At 30.1% G+C, this 11,569-nt stretch overlaps 1 pseudogene; it reads right to left on the bottom strand.

The window, feature by feature from the left end:
* Nucleotides 1-651: 651 nt before the first annotated feature.
* On the bottom strand, nt 652-2,765 carry LOC101262890 (beta-amyrin 28-monooxygenase-like; annotated as a pseudogene).
* Nucleotides 2,766-11,569: the final 8,804 nt, after the last annotated feature.

Raw genomic sequence — 11,569 nt, 5'->3', positions numbered from 1 at the left:
AAATAGACTAAAGGTACTCTCACCATTTCAATTTATTTGATCTATTATTTTTTTAATCTATTTAGAAAATAATAGTTCTTTCCTTTTTAGCATCTCACTGCAATAAAAACATATTTTAGTAGCAAAAAGACATACTCTTTCAATCTACTTTTAATTTTCGTGATTTCTATTTTTAGAGTCAAATTATCAGAATTTTGACTAATATGTTAAGATATATTTTTTCATCATATTGATATGCAAAATATTGCAATTTATAGTACTTTTCGTATTAAATATCTAAAATTTTTGTGTAAAAATCAAATTAATATAATCTAATTTAACTTTAAAAATTAATCAAATTGACTTTCGAAAAACGCAACATAACAAATAAAAGTGGACGGACGGAGTACAAAGCAGTAATTAAAAAGATCATTTTTTGTGTAGTGTCTCTTTATAATACCAACTTTTCACCTGATATGTTTAAGACCACAAAATTAAAGAGCATTTTGATACAATTAACATAATTTTGCTGATATAAGACCAAAAATTCAAAAATGTCTTTTATTTTATGAAAATTTCCATATCAACTACTATTAAACAAATTAAAATGAAAGAGTATATATTAACTAGGTTACATCTTTTGTCATATATTTTTTTTTCATGTAACAAAGCTTAAAGAGTAGAAAGGGTAACAAAATATCCATATGTTGGGATGGCTAGTAGAAAAAAGGGGTACATATTTTTTTCTAAAGGAACCTTAGCCTCCAACTTAAATTTTTTAAAGTACATGATGAAGAAATTGATGTATAAGGAACTACTTCATTTCCTTCAAATCTTGATGGATCAAACTTTGTAGGATTTGGAAAATATTCACCATTTTTTGTGTAGCTCCAAAAATCAAATATATCTGCAAAATTATTTTTTGATGGAGTATTTTATTTATATTGTAATGCCATAAAATTTTGATGAAAAAAGTTTATCTATGCTATCAGTTAAAAGTTTAATTCATCTGTGTCATTTTCGTTTGAGAAAAGACTTAATATGCCATTATTTGCTAACTGAAATGACGTAGATGAGCTAAAATTTTAACATGTGACATAATGAGTATTTTCTCGAAGTTCAATTATTTTGAGCCTTATTTTTTTTTTAAAAAAATAATTTAATTAATCACATGGCCGAATCATAATTGAGCACGTGTGAAAATGGTTTTGCAATATTTTTAGTTCACAAGTAATAACATGGATGAGCCTTTTCTCAAACGAAAATAACATAGATAAGTCAAACTTTTAACGGGTGATATAAATGAGCCTTTTCTGAAATTCGATACATGACATATTTTTTTAAAAAGTGAGAGAAAATATACATACCTTCCATCCTTTTGGTATGTGGAAATCTTCATAAGTGAAATCCTCTATAGCCTCTCTAAAAACACCTTGAACAATTGGTGTATTTCTTAATACTTCATTCACAAAGTTCCAAGTTTTTTCATTTTTTTAATGTCATTCCAACATAGTTCTTTTCTTGGAATCATTTGCGTTGATATCTCATTTTGCTCTGTCATTTTATTAAGTTGAAATTTACAATAATTCAAAAGATTTTGTCAATATATATTCAAACACAAATAATCCACTTTTTTTTTTATAACAAATTTAATATGAAAAGACCAAAAAAAATATTTTAAAAAAAAGAGAAAAAAATACCTTCCATTATTTCATTGAAGAATTGAGGGTTTTGTTTAAGGTACTTCATTGTCAATGTAATAGTTGTAGCAGTAGTTTCATAACTACCAACAATAAATCCAAATAATTTCCATCTTCATCTTGTTCAATAATCAATTGTGTTAACACATAATTATAACAAACATTTCCCAAATTTGAATTAATCTCTAGTAATTTTTCTCTTCTTTTCTTAATTCATTCCCAGCTTTCATTGCCTTATAAAATGTTGTGCCCGGTAAATTTATGTCCATTACCAAAAGACCTCTTAAAAAATTCTTGAATCACTACAACAAAAATAACTTTTAGCTGTATTAAATATTGACACTAATAAAGAGTGCTAAACTCTTTACCGACATTAGTTAAGCGTCATTAGAACCAATGTACAAAGAGTACAATTGCCGCTAAAAATACATATTTAGCGGCAATTAAGAATTAAATGCCGTTAACGGTCACTTTTGTTGTAGTGAATTTCTCATAAATATTATTATTCGATTCTTCGATACCTATAAATGTTCTAATTGAAAGGGAGAATATAAAAAATTTCACTAAATCACACACTATTACTTCATTATTCCCTTTCCAATGATTTTCCAACTGTGTATGTGACATATAGTCTATAGTACTAATAAGTGTTTCAACATTTTGTGAGTTCAAAAAATAAGTAATGACACTTTTGGCTCTTTTAGTGTGATGTTCTATAGGTACAAATGATGTTGAAGGGAAAAGTTTTTGAACAGAATTAGGTCTCCAACCACTAAAAAGTTTATTACCTTTAGTGAATATGAATTTGTTAGTTGATGGACCTGAAAAAATAACAACTTTTTGGCCAAGTAATGAGGTTTTGAATATATTAGAGTTGTATTTTTTGGTTCTTTCTTGAACAAATTCATGGACTAATCCATAGTGAAGTGATACAAGAAATTGAATGGTTTCTCCAATAATAGGCCAACCAAATGAACCTGGTGGAGGTAAAATTATTTTTTGTTTAGGCTTGGAAAAGAAATATATGAATAAAAAGTTGATGATTATAGCAAAAGTGGTTGCCAAAGAGAGGAGGAATAGGTTCATTTTTTTTGTTTTCATATAGTGGTATTCAAGTATACCACATATATATAGAGAGCATATTATATATTATTATAAGTGGAACAAAAAAGTTGGAAAGTTGAAATATCAAAATAACCCTATATAGTTGAGTTACTACAATAATACCATATTATTATTATTATTATTATTATTATTAAATAGTAATTTAAGTTCCATAACAGAAAACTTTTTACATACCACAAAGTGCATTTATGAGTATTCCTTTTGCCATTATCATTGAGTTGCATTCACAATTTTTCTTCTTAATTGCTGAATTTTGAGCACTTAAACAATTACCGTTTTAGATTAAAAAAACTTAACATTAGAGCATAAGAAGAGAGAGGTTAGAGCATATGGAGAGATTCATACAATATCAATATTTAATTGAAGAGAATACATGGTTAGATGTCACAATTTATTATTTTCACTTTTTAATGACTTTAATTGCTTAACTTTTTAGCTTCTACAATTAAATACCTTTCATACACATAATTCTCTCTTTATAAGTTAAATAGAAAATATTAGTCCATTACACTTTATATTTTTCACATCTTATAGTTCTTATGTAATCTTTTATTCATTGGTCATTTTTTTTCTTATTGATATATTACTTTGTTTAATTAACTTATTTCATTTGTATGGAAATATAGTGTTAGATATTTGACAATCTTGACAAATCATATAATTGAAGTAGTAATCTTTTTTTTTACCAATAAATATAGTGTATTTCACATGATTAAAATAAAATTTTTTTATCAATACAATCAGAAATTCTTCAAATTCTATTGATCTTTGCAGTTGCAACCTTAGTTGAATGTTTACCAGAAACATCATTTTTATCCTTTAAATATTGTATAATGCATCAATTATTCTAAAATAATTATATCATTTGAAATGTTTGGTATTAAATAACATGAGATACACGTGCAACGTACGTGTTCGAGAACTAGTATATATATATATATATATATATATATATATATACATACAATATTGAATGATTTCTCTAGCTAAAATAATTTTTAGCGGCACTATATATGTACATTAATAAAGAGTAGTATTCCCTCCGTCCATAAGTAATTGTTATAGTTTCCTTTTTTAGTGTCAAACTATAAGATTTTTTATCAATATTTTACGATGTATATTTTCATCATATTGATATGCAAGAAATTACAATCTATAGTATTTTTCGTATATTTTTTGGATATTTAATCTTTTTCAAAAAAAATAAAATATCGAATTAACGTAATCTAATTTAACTTTAAATCGAATTAGTCAAATTGACTTTAGAAAAAACACAACGAAACAAATAAAAGTGGACAGAGAGAGTAAAACTTTTATAGATATTAATTAATTGTCATTGAATCTAAGATCCTTATAGGACAACAAGATGTGCCACTGAATACTTATTGTACAATAAAGGGATAATGCACAAATACCCCCTCAACCTATGTCCGAAATCTCAAAGACACACTTATACTATACTAATTACCCCCCCTGAACTTATTTTATTAATAATTTTCTACCACTTTTTGGCTATGTGACTGTCGCGACCCAAAACGAGCCGTGAGTGGCACCCACACTTACCCTCCTATGTGAGCGAACCAACCAATCTAAACCCCAACGTTTCAAGCATAATAAACAGAATATAATGCGGAAGACTTAAAACTCATTAACGAAATCAATTAATAACTTCTAAAATTCAATACTTATCATTCCCCAAAATCTGGAAGTCATCACCACAAGAACATTTATCCTCAACTTACTAAATCTAAGAGTATCTAAGAAGCTAAAATAACTAAACAGCTAGTCCATGCCAGAACTTCAAGGCATCAAGACGTGAAGAAGAAGATCCAGTCCAAGCTAGAAACAATAGCTCACCCTGAAATCTGACGTGATGAAGACTGGCTAGAGTTGCGGTTGAGTTGAAGACGACGGTACGTTTGCTGTCCACAAATAACAAGGAGAAAACATACAAGTAGGGGTCAGTACAAAACACGAGTACTGAGTAGATATCATCGGCCAACTCAAAATAGAAAGCAATATATATCAAATAATATCATAAAATCAACTACAGTACTCAACAGGTAGCGGCAACAAGTACAAGAATCATTGATAATAACGCCAAGTACACCCATGAGGACTCAAGCCTCCATACCATACTCATTTGGGAAATAGGTTCATTAATTTGAATATATTAACATAATTCAAGATTCATTCTCTTTACTATCCTGGTGTCGGAACGTGACACTCCGATCCTCCTCATACTATCCTGGTGTCGGAACGTGACACCCGATCCATTAATACTATCCTGGTGTCGGAACGTGACACCCGATCCAATAATATTATCCCGGTGCCGGAACGTGACACCCGATCCATTAATACTATCCTGGTGCCGGAAGACACCCGATCCATTAATACTATCCTGGTGCCGGAACGTGACACCCGATCCATTAATACTATCCTGGTGCCGGAAGTGACACCCGATCCCCTAATACTACGTGCCAGTTCGTGACACCCGATCCATTAACCTCATTCTTTTAGTTCATCCAGCCTTCTTTTATACCGAGGCATCATCATTAACAAAGAAATTTTTTAAAGGTTTAAGATTCACCAGCCTCATCATGCTTATTTTATCATAATTATATAATCACATCATGCAAGCACACAATTAAGCATATAGAAGGGTTTACAATACTACCCAATACATATCATTCGCTATTAAGAGTTTACGATGAAATAGCATAAACCATAACCTACCTCCACCGAAGAATTCGTGATCAAGCAAGCTATCCCCCAAAACCTTTGCTTTCTTCTTCGTTTCTCTCTTCTCTCGATCATTCTCCCTCTCTTTCTGTCTCTTTCCTTATTCAAACTCTTTTTTCTTTTACTCTAATTACCATATAATTAAGTATAAAAGATGGTAAAAGTAACCCACTAATTAATCCAAGGTTGTCTCCTTTAATCCCCAAATAATTGAATTATTAACATTAAACCCCTAACTTTATAATTATAAGCAGGAATAGTCCAAAACGCCCCTTAAACTTTTAACAGAAATCCGACCCAGTCAGGGTTACGCAGTCTGTGACGGGCCGTCGTGCCTGCGACGGTCCGTCCTGCTGAGTCGTCACAGAGTTCAGAGACTCAATTTTTATTTAAGACCCTGTGACGGTCTGTCGTGCCTACGACGGTCCGTCCTGCTCTTCTGTCGCGAAGTTCAAAGAGTTGTTCTCAGTACCCAATTTTTTAGAATTCTAAGTGTTTTGGAACGAGACACCCTCGGCGGTCCGTCGTGCCCATGACGGTCCGTCGTGGGATCCGTCGACTCAGACAGTTATTACCAGAAAATAAACTCTACTGCTCAAAACGACTAACAGGTCGTTACAGTGACACTATCTTGTGGGCCCAACGTTTGTTGACTTTTTTTTCAAGCTAGTGTCACGTAGGCCAAAAAGGGGTAGAAAATTACTTATAAAATAAGTACAGGAGGGTAATAGGACCTTAGTATAATATAAGTGTGTTTCCGTAATTTCGGACATCGGTTGAAGGGGTACTTGTGCATTTTCCACAATAAATAACGTATAACTTACATGAATAACTTATATCTTTAAGTGGCTATTTTTTGTGTAAGAAATATATGGGCCTCTTGTTGCCAACCCACTGGTTCAGCCCATAGACAAAAATAGGCTAAACCTCCAATTGGGGCCTAGCAGCTATTATATGGCTGAATCCCTTTTTTGTGGCCCATGAATTCATACTAATTTAGGAGTATATGTACATCTTCATCATTGCATTTTCATTCTTACATGTTGTAACTTCTAATTTTAAAAGGGGATTTTTCACGTATAGACACTAATAGATCAATTACTCTCCATATGTATTTGTATTAAAAAAAAAAAAGAGATTGGGAGAGAGGGGAGGCGAGTTGGATTGAGAGAGGTAGGAGAGAGGCGAGCGAGAGAGGTAGGAGAGAGGCGAGCGAGGTGAATTATATATGTATATTGATTAGATAATTGTATACTCCCTCCGTCCTATTTTATGTGACACTTTTTCACATTTCGAGATTCAAATAAGTCTATCTTTGCCAATAATTTTTTCATAGACACTTTTAACATTTTGAATTATCACTTATTGTGACTTGTAGAACTCTTTACATAGTTTACAAATATATAAGTTCATCTCAAAAAAATTGAATATCCCATACACAAATGTCTGTTAAAAGTTAAACTATTTAACTCTCAAAGAACGGAAAGTGCCACATAAAATGGGACAGATGAAGTATTATATATATTTGTATATTTTGGCGAATTATACAGATATAAATGTGGTTAATTATACAAACTCGAAGTCAGACCACATAATTAATATATAATGTTAGTCGTGAGTGATAATTATAGCAAACTATAACTATAATGAGTAATTAAGTAGTATAAGTTTGTTAACTACATAATATTTCCTAAGTTAAGAGGAAGAATCTTTCTATCTTCTAATAGTTGAAAATCAAATTCACCCAATGCATGGCATGCATTTTTGAAAAATTGTTATTCTTCTCGTTCCATTTTAATTGTCGTTTTAATTAGTCTAAAAATTATTTAAAAGTAATAGTTACTTAAGAAATTCAAGACTAAAATGGATAAGTGTTTTCAACTTTACCCTTAAACGTTAAAGAAATAGTTATTTTCACTTTTGCTCGATTCTAAAAAAATATCCATCAAGTAGGGATAATTTAATAAATTATACATTGTACAAAATAATATTATACCTAGTATAATTTCATAAATGGAGTATAAGAGAATAATGTGACATCCTAGCTTAGAATAAGAGTCCCTTATTGACAAAACATAGAAGAGATGCTAGGTATATAAGTAAGCTTACCTTACACATGGTGACATATTTTAAATCTACCTAGGTCTAGGTCCGAATGGGACAATACCCCTGGTGAACTGAATGTTACAAATGGTATCAAGGTCACACTTTTATTAACATTGTCAATGGTGGATCAAAGTTCAACTAAATTTACATAAATTCCTAGAAAATTGAGGTGCACCTCAATACTGAGTCAAGACATATTTCATATGATGATATTTAACTCAGCGAGGGTGCTAAGTCCATAAGTGTGTGTATGTTACACCCTAGCTAGTTAGGATAAGAGTTTCATATTGGCAAAATACAGAATAAATACAAGGTATGTAAGTAATTAAGCATATCTTAAATCCTAGTGATACGTTTTAAAGTTCTACACGCCTAAATCCAGAGTAAACAATAAACTTTACTCCTATTCTTATGTAATATTTCAAAATAGATTTTATTCAATAAATGGTTGCAAGAAGAAAAAATGACAACAAAATTTTAAGACGCAAAGCAAAATGAAGCTACGCAAACACGAATACTATTACTAATAAGAAAAAGAGGGTACGTGCAAACCTCCTGCCTCTCCCACCTAACGAACAATCACGGTCATCTACTAATGTCCTATATATGTTCATATGCTTAGTGAGTTGAAGTTGTTTCAGTAACTACCTTATCACCCCTTCTAAATCTTTTTTAGTCTACCTCTACCTCTCCTAAGTCCTATAATTCAACCTCTCACATATCCAAATTGGCGCCATCACTTCCCTCATCTTGTGTGTTACAGAGGCTACTCTACCTTGCCCCATTTAACTTCGTTCTTAATTATATTCTCTTTAAGTATCTTCACACATCCATTTGAACATTCTCATTTATGTTAAATTCATATTTTGGACGTGGACGTTCTTGATTGACCAATACAACATTTTGGTCTAACCACCACTCTATAGGCCAACCCAGTGTTTTAAAAGGGGGGGACGTGAGCCGATGCAAATTATATAGTATAGAAAGAGGCGTAAGCCCCGAGACACGGGGCGTAAGTCCCATGGATCTATGGGGTGTAGTCTCATGTATATTCATTTTTATAGTTTTATTACTAATAAAATAAGCAAAAGTAAATCTTTCAATGAATTGTAATTTTTATTTGAATAAGTATTGATTATCAATAATAAAGAAAAAAAATATTATAATTACTATTTGAGAAATATCATTACACAAATAGTAAAAATATGATTTAAAGCAAAAAAAAGTTTCAAAATATAAATTAAAAATGTCTCGGCGTATGTTTTTACTCCCACGACTTATGTTTTTATGCTCCGGGCTTACATCTCAAATTTTAGGACTTACGCCTTATGGATCTACGTCTTGCATTTACGCTACGCCCCAAGCGTTTTTGATACGCCCTGCCCCGAGACTCGCCTCAAAAATGTTTTTTTAGAACACTGGGCCACTCAATTTGTTGTGGAAGTAATTCATTTAGTCTTGACGACACATTCTTATCGCACAGAGCCTCCATTCTCCCACCCCATTCCAATACGATGTGTGTCGTCTTCATCATCAATCTTTTCATTTTCTTGGATTACGGACTCAAGATATTTTGGATTTCTCTCTTGCGATATGACTTGGCCATCAATCTTTACATCTAACCTCCGCCTCATCTGTTACATCACTGAACTTGCACTCCAGCAACTGTGTTTATTTTTCTTAACTTGAAAACCTTTAGACTCTAAGAACCTGTTTTAAAGCTTCGAGCCTATTGTCAATTTCATCGTGCATTCCGTCTACCAAGACTATGTCATCTTTAAGTAAACTATATCTTATATTTATTATTTTTTAAATAGATTTATAAAGAGTTAAAACATGGTTAAAATGAAATTGGAGCGAGTATCACTTAGTCATTGCAAATCAATAATCATTTTCACCTAAATTTTTATCTTTGACTATGATAAATTAGAACCTTTAGAAGTTTTTCCTCACTATGATAAATTAAAAATAGAGTGTTGTTTTTAATAAAATTTTGGGAAACATGAATTCTCCAAATTAAAAGAAATCAATACTAGACTTGCTGTTTACAACATTGGTGCATAGGAAAAAACAAAGTGAAGAAAATAAAAGCAAATACAACTTGTCCAAATTGTTATTAAATAGCCTCCACCTTCTTTCTTTAGTTAATATATAGATATTATATAGTACTATCATGAATAATTTTATGTCAATCTCTTTTGTTACTAGGGGGTCTATATAGATAGACAGCTTTCTCATTATAGCAAATTCATTTTATTACAAGGTTCCAATTAAGTACAAATTGAATATTCTTTTGCCCATTCTAGGCAACTTTAAAGGGAAGGGATTGCTTATTTTGGTGGTATAATCAACATGACCAAAAGACAAAGCTTGGAGAAAACAAATAAGTAAAGAGGAAGCATACAGAAAGTGAAGATCATTGGAGTAACTTCAATGTTTTCTCCTGCCTTTTTTTTTTTTAGCCAATTTATACCTTTTTGTTACCCTTTTGTAAATAACAAATATTTTTCTCGATCACCGCGACAAAAAAGATATTTAGTGACAATAGATTTTTTTTAAAATTTAGCAGCAGTTGAGCTAATGTCATTATATCCAGAGTTGCTAAAGTTGTTCAGCGACATTTGTATAGAGTGTTAGTTATACATATTCATATTTGTTGTTATTGCTAAATATAATATAACGATAATTCTATTATTAGTGTATAATTTTTTATTTGTTTTAGTGTATTCACTATAAAGTGGTTTTTATGATTGAAATTGATTAATTTCAGAAAATATCTAGGACCCATTTGGATTGATATGTTTTAAAGTTTATGGAGGATTATGGAAGTAGTAAATTTGACTACTTATAAATGGAAAATGTTTAAATAAGTGATTTTAAATCATCTGCAGAAAATGGTATATGAGAGTAATAGTTTTACATAAATTTTTGCAATAAATTAATAAATATGACTAATTTTCTTTTCCTTAACTTGAAAGTTAAATTTCACCTACTAAACCCTATAATACTCATTTGAAGTTTTATTAAAAGGATAAATATTCCGTTTACCTTTTTTTTTTTTAGAAATTTCAAAATAAATTTAAAACATTGTTTTTGCAAGAAAAGTAATTTAATGGCATTTGAAACAATTTCAATTTAAACATCTTCTTTTATGATAAGGGATCGATCTGATTTTTATTTTTATATTTATAAATAAGAAAAGCAAAAAAGTCATTCTTGTTAGTACTTAATATAAATTATAAATTATTGGAAGGTGAAATGTGTTATTTATTTTGGAAACAAAATTGTTAGAGGCTTAATAATCGGGATAACAATTCGTCATTATAACTCATATATATATATATATATATATATATATTAATTTAATTTATAAATAAGAAAAGCAAAAAAGTCATTCTTGTTAGTACTTAATATAAATTATTGGAAGGTGAAATATGTTATTTATTTTGGAAACAAATTGTTAGAGGCTTAATAATCGGGATAACAATTCGCCATTATAACTCATATATATATATATATATATATATATATATATATATATATATATATATAAATATATATATATATAAAAAAAACTTTGTCTCGTATTTATTTCGAAATTCATAAAATTTTATAATAATTTATCGCTGAAAAGAATTATGCTATTTAGTTATAAAATTTGTCTGCTATCAATTTATGTTTTTCAATATTGGTGCATGCCTAAGTGTACGTTAAATCGACATTCATCGAATGTTATATTAAGGTGGTACATATATATTTATCTGTTAGAGTTTCGAGCATAGAGTTATCTTTAATTAGTTAAGACTCAAAAGAGGTGATATTTTTTGTCATAAATATCTTGATTAATCATGTACATGCAAGTTAAGATATATTTAAATATGTAGATGTACTTGCTAGGGACTAACAATGTGTACTTC

The sequence above is a fragment of the Solanum lycopersicum genome, chromosome 11 (assembly GCF_036512215.1).
Source record: "Solanum lycopersicum chromosome 11, SLM_r2.1".
In the NCBI taxonomy this organism is placed as follows: Eukaryota; Viridiplantae; Streptophyta; class Magnoliopsida; order Solanales; family Solanaceae; genus Solanum; species Solanum lycopersicum.
The sequence above is the reverse complement of the archived record's forward strand: the minus strand, read 5'-3'. Positions and strand labels throughout refer to the sequence as shown.